The sequence below is a fragment of the Chiloscyllium plagiosum genome, chromosome 16, assembly GCF_004010195.1.
Source record: "Chiloscyllium plagiosum isolate BGI_BamShark_2017 chromosome 16, ASM401019v2, whole genome shotgun sequence".
Lineage (NCBI taxonomy): Eukaryota > Metazoa > Chordata > Chondrichthyes > Orectolobiformes > Hemiscylliidae > Chiloscyllium > Chiloscyllium plagiosum.
The window spans coordinates 17,503,756-17,516,938 of NC_057725.1; the positions used below are offsets into that span (position 1 = coordinate 17,503,756).

The following is a 13,183-nucleotide window of genomic DNA, read 5'->3' on the forward strand; positions in this document are numbered from 1 at the left end:
GCCTTTCATCTGTTAGAATGCAGTGATAGTTTCACTTCTTTCATGTCTAAATCACAAAACCTTTTTTTTAAGGTTGCATTCTCGGGTTAGCTGTTAACAATGAACACAGGGGGCTAACACCTTCAACATATTGTCTAGCTATCACCATTGTTAACAGCTAACCCGAGAATGCAACTTTAAAAAAAAGGGTTTTGTGATTTACACATGAAAGAAGTGAAACTATCACTGCATTCTAACAAATGAAAGGCTTAACAGACAATCAATTTTTCAATGTATAATTTCAGTTACATCACACTGCAAATTTTTGCTATAAATTCTGTGTTACGATCGAGCTCTCCACAATCACCTGATGAAGGAGTGTCGCTCCGAAAGCTAGTGTGCTTCCAATTAAACCTGTTGGACTATAACCTGGTGTTGTGTGATTTTTAACTTTGTACGCCCCAGTCCAACACCGGCATCTCCGAATCATTATTTTTTCAAAGCACCTTGATATCTTGTCACAACGTACATTCCTTCTGTAAGGGGTCTGAGGGACAAATAAAAATTATCTATTTTGCCTCCTACTCCAATCACACCTCTGCTGACTCACAAACAAGCGACACTGACAGCAGTTATTACACACGTTGTGCTATTTTCATCCCTGCCTTCTGGATAGAGGAGGATGTGAGTCGGCAAAAAGCCATTGAATGATCAAGAATACAAAAAAGAATCGAGCAGGAAGAGTGACAACATAGAAAATTTTAAAAATTCATACTTTGTAGTCTGTAATTAAATACCAGCAGGAGTAAGTTGTCTCATTTTTCAATCCTTTTCGGATCTGTCTCCCACACAGAATTGTGACACAAAGACTGATTCTGTCAATGTTGCAAGAGGGGAGGAGGATAGAGGGAACAGAATTTGATATCAACTGCTTGCAAGAGTGTATTATGTACCACTGCATACCCCATATAAATCATTTGAAAAGTTCTATTCTGATGGCAGTTTCTGTCACACTGAAATTGCAATGAGTCATTTTTTGTTTTTGTACATGAGTAATTATGACAACGGGTAGCAAATATAGTGCTTCAGAAAAGTGAGCGTTCTTCCCAGAATCTATGATACTCTAACTAAATAAACACACAAAATCTGCAACTTTATCTTTTTTATATATTTATTTGTAAATATTTTTCTCTTTTTATTCCATTTTGAATGGCTCCTTAATTCCTTCCCTTCTCATACCTTAGACTTAATTTCTCAAGCCAGTGAACTGCTCTTGTGTCTTGACTGAGCAATTCCAAATTTGCAACTATTAAACAAACAAGGGCATTTCACCAAGCTTGGAAATTTAATAAGTGATAAATCATGAGAACCACTTTTGTTTTTTAAAAATCCTCTTCAGAACAGGTTAACATTTTTTGTAAAAAAGCAAAATTCTGCAAATGCTGGAATTCTGAAACCAATAGAATGTTGGTGAAACTCAGCAGGTCTGGCAGCATCGATTAACCTTTTGAGTCTGGGATGACTCTCCTTCAGAACTCCTGAGCTGAGTTTATTCAGCATTCTCTGTGTTTGTTTTAGCATTTTCATATAGAGTGCACCTAGCATGTTCTAAACTGATTCACATTTGATTTTGAATCTCACTCTTCTTCACCTATCTTTCTTCCAACAGTCATCATGTGGCAGGAGACAGATATTTTGAAACTTTATAAAGGTGAACTTGAAGATTTTGAGACTCTTAGTCACTGGAGTCTCTCAGTAACTTCAAACTGATCTTCTAGTCGCGTTAAGCACAGCCTTTTCTTGGTTGGGTGTGAGGTAATAGTTTATAAATTGTCTGTACACCCAATACAACATTCGAACAAGAGTGATGAAGTTATCAAGGATGTCACTTTGAGACAACCAGCTCTTCTCCACCACTCTGTTTTCTTCCTACAGATGCTGCCAGACCTGCTGAGTTTCTTCAGCAATTTCTGTTTTTGTCTCAGATTTCCAGCTTCCACAGTTCTTTGCTTTTTTTCCCTTCTCCACAACCTGCCTCAAGGCTCCACCTCCTCTGTGTTGATAATCTGCTCCACTGTATTCCTATCCTGAGCAAGTCATACTCCCTTTTGCTAAAACACTGGAAAGACAAAAGGTTCAAACTCTGTATCTTAGTACCACCTTCCTGCTAGCCATTGGCCCAAGTTGAACCAAATTTGTTGTAATCTCCATGCTTGACCCCATATCACTTTCATTACCAAGACTGCCTATTTCTGTCTTCCTAACAGTGTTTATCTGTTTCACTCATCGGTCACTGAAACTCTCATTCATGTCTTTGCCAGCTCCAACTTGACCATTCCAAAAGGCTCTTCTCCAGTTTCTAATCAGCACATTTTATAAATGTTAGTTCATGCAGAACTCTGCATCTCTTATGTAATCTTGTATCAAGTTAATCAACCCCTGTTAATACATTGCCTCACAGTCATTACAGAGCCTCTAATTTAACATTCTTACCTATGTATTTCTCCCTTTTTAAATAGATTTATGCCCTTTCCTAATGGATAACGATCTCTCCACACCCAATGTCTGCTCCACCATTCCTTCCCAGCAATCTATTTTCTTCTGAGTCAAGCCTTTTGTACAATTCCCCATGTCCATTAATAACCTTTGGGTGTTTTGATCTGAAACGTCCCACATAAACATCACTGATTCTCTACCTAATTCATTTGCTTTGATAGCATTCTTAAAACACATCTCTGACCAAGCTCTTGCTTATCCCTCCTGTTAATGCTTCCTTTAGCTTTGATTCATGTCTGTTTATGTTGATATGAAGTGCCTTGGGATGTTTTTCTACATTAAAAGCACTACATAAATGCATGTTTCTATGTTGTGCCTATCTGATCCAACATCGCAAAATCTAATTCCAAGCAAACAGTCTTAATAATTTACCTTAATGTGCCTCCAGATGGGACAGTATGGGCAGTGGATACAGCACTGCATAATTTTCTAAACACATACCTTTTGGATAGTAACCCTAAATTATCATGCCTCATCTGGTTCCTTCAGAATTTTATCCTCTGTTGTGTGAGCATCCATTTCCACTCTCCATTATCTAAATATTCTGCTTATCCTAGTGAGCTCATTAATGTGCATAGGACCTGCCAAAGGTTTTCACTCAGGTTCAGCAGCATTAGTCACACTGTTCAGGCTTTTCATAACCTGCCTTGCTTTTGCAGAACCTACCCTGTGCTACCCTTTGTCTGCTGGCATGGTAGCACGACACAGGAGCAAAACAATAAAACACCCATGTAATCTTGCATGTGTTCCATGAAAAGAATTTTCTCCAAAGACAGATTAAATTGGCAAAGTGTTGATTGTTTCAGTTTGTCTACTGCTTTACTGTACAATGGATAAGACATTCAGAACGCTTAAGCTTGATGAATTTAACCGATTACATTCAGTTCAAATTCTGTGCTTGCCTATTTTGTTCAGAAGTCTTACTAAATATTAAAACATCAGTGGAAAAAATTCCCTTTCAAGCCTCTGTTCAAAATATATGCTCATATTGTTTATATTGAAGATTTTCTGTGTCAAGAAATGGCGCAGGAATGGTGCAATGTTTGATAAATGGAGTTTAAAGATCAGACAGGCAACAAAAAAGTTACCAGAGGAAAGCAGAGCAGAGTACCTTGACCCACCCCACACCCCACCCCCATCACTATCCAGGCTCTCTGTCCTACTCAATTAATTTGTGCCCATTATCAGATACCATTGCTTACCCAAACATGATACTGTGGCAATCGCACATTGAACTGTAGTGTAACCTCATTTGGTACAATAAAAATAAATGCATTTAAGTTACATTTTTCACATTCAGGACTTCACAGCCAGTATTTTGGTACTGGATAACCAAAGGAAGCAGTTAATTTGCACTCTTTAAGGTCCCACAAATAGTCATGAAAAATAAGTATTGGCACATTCCAAGAACATCCTTCCTCTTCTTCAAATGGTGCCATGGGATCATTTACATTTATCCAAGATTGAATATCTCACTTGGAAAATGGCTCCTCTAATATTGCAGCATGCCCGTGGCATTGCATTGATGTGTCAGCCTAGGTGACATTTTCAAATCTTGGCTTTGAACACAAAGTCTTCTGATTCAGAGGTGAGAGTTCCACCAGGCCTGTGACTGACACGGACTGATTTGAAATCTAGTACACGCTCCATTCACTCAAACTTTAGGATTTTGAATGCAAAAACATTCTACCAGCACAGTGTATCTTGACTATAACACAAAATGGTTATTGAATCTGTTATTAACTTCATCCATGGCTTGTTCCAGCAAAACAATCACCTTGCAGTGAGATGAGAGAGAGAAAATAGAACATCCTTGATCTGTTACGAACTAAACTTTCTTGACCATTCTGGTGCTATTGTGAATCACTGTCAACAAGGCCATGGATGAGTGAGATATGATGCAAACCATGGCGTAGAATAAGTGAACATTAAGGAGAGTAAAAAACCAACAAGGCCAACATGGGATTCATTTTGTACAATGAGAATTTAGATACAACAGTTTCATCAAGGATGGAGCAACAAGGTAAATGATGGTAGAGGTAAAAGTAGCAATGCTGCAAATGTGGCATTGGGCACTCAGCTCAGTTCTGTCAGGACTTACAGGGTGTAAACAATCTAGCACAGCCTGCGATAGTAATTGGGGAATAAATTAGCATCAGTAGTCCGGAATCAGTAACAATAACCAAAATTGTTGGAGAAACTCAGCAGGTCTGACAGTATCTATGAAGAGAAAACAATGTTAACATTTCAGAACTTCAGCACTTCATCTTCTGTTTGGGAACTCTGCAATCTTCTGGACTCACTATTGAGTTCAACAGTTTTAGACTTGAGTACCTTCTCCCATGTCCTTACCCTAACCCCACACACAGGCCTTGTCGTCACAACTACACATAACCCATTGTCAGCTTCTAATAATCTCCATTAGCACCTCTTCATTCTTCCAGGCTGACCTTGACCCAGTCCTTTGTCCAGCTGTGTGTCTCTTTCCTTTGGCTCTACCTCCACCTCACATTTACTCCTCTCACCTTCCCCACCTCATCTTCTGCATAACTACCAACCTTTTCTCAACTACAATTAGTTCTGAAAAAAACGGTCAGCGGATCTGAAATGTTAACTTTTTCTTCTTCCCACAGATGCTGAAAAACCTGTGGCATTTTTCCAGCAATTTCCTTTTTGTTTCTGATTTCCAGCACCACTTTGTTTAGTGAGGAAGTGGTGTTGGGCTGAAGATAATAAACAGATTGGTCAAATGGGAAGATCGGTGACAGAAGGAATTTAACCCTGATAATGTGAGGTAATGCACTTTGAAAGAAGTAACAAGACAATGGAATGCTCAATGGATGGCAGGACACTAGAAAACTTAGAGGAACAGAGTGATCTTGGGGTACTTGTACACAAATCCCTGAAGGTGAAAGGGCAGGTTATTTGGGTAATTAAGAAGGCATAGAGGTCTCTTACCTTTATTAGTTGAAGCATAGATTAGGATCTAAGAGCAGAGAAGTCATGTTGGAACTGTACAGAGTTATGGTCAAACCACAGCTGGAGTACTGTGTGCAGTTCTGGTCTCCGCACTGCAGGAAGGATGTGATTACACTGGAGAGGGTATGGAGAAAATTCACCAGGATGTTATCAGGGATGGAGCATCTTAGCTACAAAGAGAAGCTGGATAAGAACAAAGAACTGTACAGCACAGAAACAGGCCCTTCCATCCACCAAGATTGTGCTGGCATATGACTCCTTTCTAAACTGAAAATTTTGCCTCTCGGCAGTCCATATCCTTCAATTTCCTGTCGATACATGTATCTGTTAACATGCCTGTTAAACCTTCCCATTGTATCTCTTCTACCATCTCCTCTGACCGTGTATTCCAGGCACTTACCAGCCTCTGTGTAAAAAAAACACTTACCCCTCACATCTCCTTTGAATTTTGTCCCTTTTACATCAAACTTATGTCTCGAGATTTTGATGTTTCAATCCTGGAAAAAGCTTTGACTATCCATTCTATCCACGCCTTTCATAATGTTGTAAACTTCTGTCAGGTCGCCCCTCAGCTTCTTTTGTTCAAGTGAATAAAACAAGAGTTTTATGACGCCAGGTTGTTGTCCAACTGTTTTATTTGAAATCACAAGCTTTTGGAGCGCTGCCCCTTTGTCAGGTAAAGTCATCAAGTGAAGTTATCAAGTCCAATCTCTCCTCATAGCTAAGACCCTCCAAACCAGGCAATATCCTGGTGAACATTTTCTGTACCCTCTACAAAGCCTCCACATCCTTCTGGTAGTGTGATGACCCAAAACTGCACACAATATTCCAAATGAGGCCTCACGCAAGTTCTGTACAGCTGCAACATGCTTGGCTTGTTTTCTTTAGAGCAGAGAAAGTTGGGGGGGTCTTTTTGCAGGAGTGTAAGATTGAGAGGCATGGACAGGGTGCCTAGCAAGCTGTTGTTCTCTTTAGATGAAGAGTCAGTAAAAAGGACGCATGTTTTTAATTGAAAGGCTAGAGGTTTGGAGGGGACTTGAGGAAAACAGTTTTCACCTGAGGGTGTTGTGGGTCTCGAATGCACTGCCTCGAGGTGTAGTTGAGATAAGTAATTTCACAAACTGTAAAATGTACTTGGATATACACTTGAAGTGTCATAACATTTCGAGGCAATTGACCCCGTGCCAGAAAGTGTGACGAGGGTAGATTTAGTGAATTTTTGGCGATACAAACTCAATGGGATGAAAGACGTCTTCTGTTCTCTATGGTTCCATGGTAATCATTGAATCTCATTTGAAACATACCAGCCTGGAATTTCCAGCTAGCATCTCAGATTTGGTTTACTTAAATGTCAAGTTTATAAGAGAGTACCATGCATTTCTTAATGTGAATGACCTGTGTATTTAGTTCATCTGTAGAGAATGAATGATAAAGGGTCATGACATTGTAAAATATCACAGCTTACAGCTTTCTCTTTGATTGCCGTATTGGAGATCTATCTTCCCACTTTTTAGATTAGATTAGATTACTTACAAGTCCACACCGACCCTCCGAAGAGCAACCCACCCAGACCCATTCCCCTACATTTACCCCTTCACCTAACACTACGGGCAATTTAGCGTGGCCAATTCACCTAATCTGCACATCTTTCTGACTGCGAGAGGAAACCGGAGCACCCCGAGGAAACCCACGCAGACACGGGGAGAATGTGCAAACTCCACACTGAGTTGCCCGAGGCGGGAATTGAGCCGGTGTCTCTGGCACTGTGAGGCAGCAGTGCTAACCACTGTGCCACAGTGCCACCCGCTTTGTTCAATGCTTGATTTTGAGTGGTGCCCCTCAATAAACAATACCAATTGTTTATCTCCATGGGAAAGAGATGTCTAAAGTCTTTCATAGGCTTTGGATAATTACCTAATTGCCAATTTTGAATCTCTAAATTGAGCTGGAGGAAGAGATGAATGAATGGGATTAGGAAGTGTACATTTGGAAGTGAAATGCTGGTATTTTCCTTTACATTGAATTAAATAACGCCATGATATTTTGAGTGGAGAACTAAATCAACATGGTAGATTAAAACAATTGTTTGTATCACTGAATTTCCCAAATACAAGGACATTGTTAAAGACCACACAGGGTTCGCCACAAAATACGTATTGGTGATTGAAGCAGCACAGTTGTAGCATCACAAGATAAGCAAACCAGAGGCATGAACCAATGAATGGAGGACATGAGTACAAATTCCACTATGTTAACCAGGGTATTTAACTGTAAGGAGATAAAAGTGCAATTCTGAGCCTGATTTAAGTGGTGAAAAAATAATATGATGGGGAAACCCAGTTGATCAGGTCCTCACGAAAGAACTTGTCTTTCCATCTGTCTGGCAATATTGGTAGTAATGATCAGCATAGAGTTCAACTCTGAAGAAGGGTCACTGGACGTGAAACATTAACTCTGCTTTCTCTCCTTAGATGCTGCCAGATCTGCTGAACTTTTCCAGTAATTTCTGCTTTTGTATCAGGGTAGAGTTGGTGTGGATACCAACTCATATTCTCACACTGAGAATGATTGCCATTGTGTTGTTTGACACTGCCACAGAGCTGAATGGGCTAAAATCAGAACTGCGTAACACTGGCTGTCAATGCAGTACATTATGCGAAAGTGACGACTGCAGATGCTGGAGATCAGAGTCAAGATTAGAGTGGTGCTGGAAAAGCACAGCAAGTCAGGCAAGCATCAGAGGAGCAGGAAAATCGATATTTCGGGAAAAAGCCCTTCATCATGAATGATGCCTCAATGCAGTACATTAGGTCATCAGCAGCCACAGAATTGTATTCCACGACAATCCATAGCCTCATGAACTGGAATATCCATCATATACCACAAGGTTGCTGGGTCATTACTGGAAAAGCAGGACCATCATCATAGACAGGAAAAATGTAAAGTCTTAAAGACCATGGTATTCATAACATGACGTGTTATAATAATAACCACTCCTTCATCAGGAAAGTGATGGAAGATGTCATCAACGGTGCTTTCAAGCAGCACCTGCTCAGCAATAACTTGCTCAGTGACACCCAGTTTGGGTTAGACCACGCCAACTCAGCCCCTGACCTCATTTCAACCTTGGTTCAAACAAAAGAGCTGAGTTCCAGAGGTAAGGTGAGAGTGACAGCCCTTGACATCAAGGTTGCACTCGACCAAGTGTGGCATCAAGAAATCTGAGGAAAACTGTAATCAATGGGTATCAATGGCAAATTGTCTGGTGGCTAGAGTCATACATGACACATAGGATAATGGTCATGATTGCTGGAGGTCTGTCATCTCAGTTCCTGACATCTCTACAGGAGTTCCTCAGAGTAGGCCAAACCATCTTCAGCTGTTTCATCAATGACCTTCCTTCCAACATAAGGTCAGAAGTCAGAAAGATTGCGCCAATGTTCATCATCATTTGCAACTCTTCACATACTGAAGCAGTCCATGTTCAAATGCAACATGATCTAGACAATACTTAGGTTTGGCAGTATTCAAGGGGCAGGATGAAGGGCTTATGCTGAAACATCGATTCTGCTGCTCCTCAGATGCTGCCTGATCTGCTGTGCTTTTCCAGCAACACCCTCTCAACTCTGAACTCCAGCATCTGCAGTCTTCACTTTCTCCGAATATTCAGGTTTGGGCTGACAAGTGGCAAATGACATTCACTAATGCCAGGCTATGACCATCACCAATGAGAGACAATCTAACCATCACCCCATGACATTCAATAATATCGCCATCACTGAATCCCCTGCCATCAATATCCCGGGGGTTACCGTTGACTAGAAACTCAATTGCATTTGCTATATAATCACGATGTCTACAAGAGCAGGTCAGAGGCTAGGAACATTGCAGCGAGTAATTCACCTCCTGACTCCCCAGTATTGGACCACCTTCTACAAGGAAAAGTTAGGAGCGTGATGAAATACTTCCCATTTGCCTGGATGGGTGCAACTCCAATAACACTCAAGAAACTTGGTACCATGCAGGACAATGCAGCCCACTTGATTGGCACCACATTTACAAGCATCCGCTCTCTCCTCTACCAATGCTCAGTAGTGGCAGTGTGTACTATCCACAGCATGGAATATAAAAATTCCCCACAGCCAGTTCCATTTAGAAGGACAAGGGCAGCTGATGCATGGCAGTCCGATCACCTTCAAGTTCACTTCCAAGCCACTCACCATCCTGACTTGGCAATATATCACCGTTCCTTCACAGTTGCTGAGTGAATATCCTGAAACTCCCTCTCTAAGGGCATTGTGGATCAACCCACAGCAGGTGGACTGCAGTGATTCAAGAAGGCAGCTCACTACCACCTTCACAAGGGGAACTAGGAACAGGTAATAAATGCTGGCCAGCCAGCAACACCCACATTCCATAAATGAATTAAATAAAATGTGGTTCCACATCAATATGTCACTGCTAACACAAATCATGCAGTTCTGTGATTTCCTTGCAGTCACCATGATTCATTCATTTCCAGATAATCCTGTGTTCTTGAATTATTTGCAGAAGTTTTGCCTCACTATAAAATTTGGATTCTTGCCGATATGTTCATTGTATTTTCTACCATTTTATATTGCACATTGTACTGCATTTTTAAAATCTAAAAAATGAAGAACAGTTTAATCAGTTTTATTGACGACTGCATGATGTCATTTGGGAATTAATCCTTTTGCCTTATATATTCTCGAATATGCCTATTTCTCTCCACTGTAACAGGTAATCAATCGTGACAGATTGGAAAAAGACCTTTTTTTTTCTCTTTTGAACATACTCCTCATGTGAAAACAGGAAATTTGAATTTTTGTGCCCTCCATTGGCCATTCAGGGTGAAGAGAACCTTGTTACTTTTTTGAACTTGATTGCCAACCTCACCTGTGTCGAAATAGAGAGCATTGTTGTGGCCCCCAGCTAGTTGCACAATGTCTTTTCTTTCATTCACCAAAGTGACAAAATAATTCTACATTGCCCCTCTTAGCTGTCGCAAAACCTTTTAGAAACCTGCTGTAGCATTCGATTGTCTGCCTCTTGATCTGTAAATTGGCGAAAATATGCCTCTTGCTCTGGCGAATTGCCTGACTCAAGCAAGGGGATATACACAAAGTGGAGCTTGTCCATGTTTTTCTTTTGTTGTATTCATGAAAATGATGTGAATAGGAGTGAACAGTATGAAACAATCAATATAAAGCTCCATATCTGACCATAGGGAAGGACAGCAGTGAAGCAGCTTAAATTGGTTAGGCTGCAGTGTGCTCCTCAGACACTCATGCAGTTATGAGAAAGTGTGGACTGCAGATGCTAGAGATCAGAGTCGAGAGTGTGGTGCTGGAAAAGCACAGCAGGTTAGGCAGCATCTGAGGAGCAGGAAAGTCGATGTTTTGGACAAAAGCCCTTCATCAGGCTTCAGCATTCCTGATGAAGGGCTTTTGTCTAAAACGTCGATTCTCCTGCTCCTCGAATGCTACCTAAACTGCTGTGGTTTTCCAGCACCACAGTCTCAACCCATGTAGTTATGTTTTGTTACTGCAATGCTCATTCTGTTTCAAATATCTCATTTGGTTTTGGATGTTATTTCAGCCATGAGGTATTTATCATTTAACCCCTTTGACTTTTCTTATGGGAACTCCTTGGGTCATTCTGGTATCCCACCACAAGAACTTAGACTAACTCTCTGATGTTGAACTGAATGAACTGAATTCTTTTGCCCCAGATATAACTCGAACCAGCAGAGAGATTTGCCCCTGATTTCTACTAATTCTAATTTGACTAGGTCTCCTTGAGGATGCACTTGGCCAACTGTGGCCTTATGTCAAGGCCACTCATTCTGACAACACCACTGGGAGGATTGAGAGGTAGTTTGAATAGCTGCTGTTCACAGAATGCTTGCTGAGAATTGTGGCTATGTTTTAGGACTCCTTGCAAGTATTGTAAATGTTTTTACACTGGCCAATTGAGGGAGTCTTCCTTTGGTTCTGAATTTTGTCCTTGGAAAGCATTCAATTTGTACATAGTTACTGAGCTGAGATCTGAAGGCGGCACAATGGATTTTTTTTTGTTAAAAAGTACCACTTCACATGATTTATAACCTGGTGGTGGCAGAGCCGCTGGACGCTGTAAGAGAAGTCAGATTGATATGGTAGCTGCAAAGGATAGGCAGATCATTCCAGCACTGCCCAGGAGCCATAGATCTGCTGAGGCTCTCTGTTTCTGGGGTATGGCACTTTAGTCATGAAACTTTGGATGATCTGTGATTTTTGCTCTTGCCAAAAGCCTACAGCACAGACGTCGGTCATAATGGCACAGAAAGTGACCAGAGCTCGGAGAATTTACGCTAGCAGCAGATTCCTAATAGACACAGAGACTTTTCTCGTAAACCAATTAGCTGTGTCTTTTTCTGTATGTGAAGTCATCAATGTCCCGTTTGCCAGAGCAGCTGAGTTTGTGTAATTTGTAAGTGCTCCAATGTAAATGTCTGAATGAGCCATCACATTTTTTTTCCTAAATTCTTGGGTTTCAAGGATTGTAGTGTGTGACATTGTGTACTTTCATATTTATGGCATAGCAAAAGCTTCCATATCCAAAATTTGTAGCTCATTTGTAGTGACAGGAACAGATTTTTGCAAATAAATTTACAACATGCTGGAGGCTGAAATGTCCCTTTCACAGTTATTCAGTCCAATCTGAATTTCGATATCAGTGATTATTGCTGGATGATCAGGGTAGCTGATACTTCTTTGGCTCATAATACCTCTTCTCAAGGCTACTGATGCTGCAGGAAGTTCACCATATGTGTAAGGGAGGGTGACGATAAAACAATGCAAATCATTGAAGATCAGGTAGAGTGGGGTTAGTGGGTGTGAATGAGGGTGAGTGACTTTACTAGGCCAGAGGCCCCATAGACAAATTGAGGTATCATGCTATATATTTTATAATCAGTAAAAAAAAAGATAATGGATGTCGAAAAGTGCCCATAGGTCTTTCGGTGACAATGCAAATATCCTTCTCTTTAGAGCATGCCCCATAAGATAATCATTCCACTACGTTTTGGCCAGAGGCAGACCTGTTAACAAACTCATTCTAGTTCATTACAGTCCACCTGCCATCTAAATCTTCTTGTTTCCTTATGCTCTGTGTTTCACCACTTATCTGTCCTTCACTGTTTCACATATACGACGTTTGGCTGCTGTGTAGAAAGGCGAGGGTGAGTGAGGCGATGGGTGAGCATTTTATTTGATGTGGAGAGACTACAGAGTCTTGAATGTCAAGAATAATATCTTGTTCTGTTAGAGCTTGTATGTATTGAAGAGAAAAGGCCAGCACAATTAGTTTTATTTTGTCACACTGGAGAGATTGAAAAAAAGTTCAACATTAAATAAATGAAACACTGTGAAGGCAATGAAACTCTTATACCTACCTTTTATTTCCAGGCCAGAGTTGGAGCCAGTTCTGGCCTTTGCTTCCTTCCCTTCTTGTGGCAAATGCCAGATGTGGGCACATCTTCCTACATGGATGTGACCTTTTTTTGCACAGTGTGTTGTCTTCACAATGACAATTGAGTGATAATTGGCTGGTGTTATTTCCAGCAGTCTTCAGGTAGAATGGATGATAGCGATGGATATAAGGGAAC

At 40.8% G+C, this 13,183-nt stretch overlaps 1 protein-coding gene across 10 annotated transcripts in view; it reads left to right on the forward strand.

The window, feature by feature from the left end:
- Positions 1-13,183, forward strand: part of lrrc4ca (leucine rich repeat containing 4C, genome duplicate a) — a 994,912-nt gene that overhangs the window by 599,764 nt on the left and 381,965 nt on the right. The gene's annotated exons all lie outside the window — the stretch shown is intronic.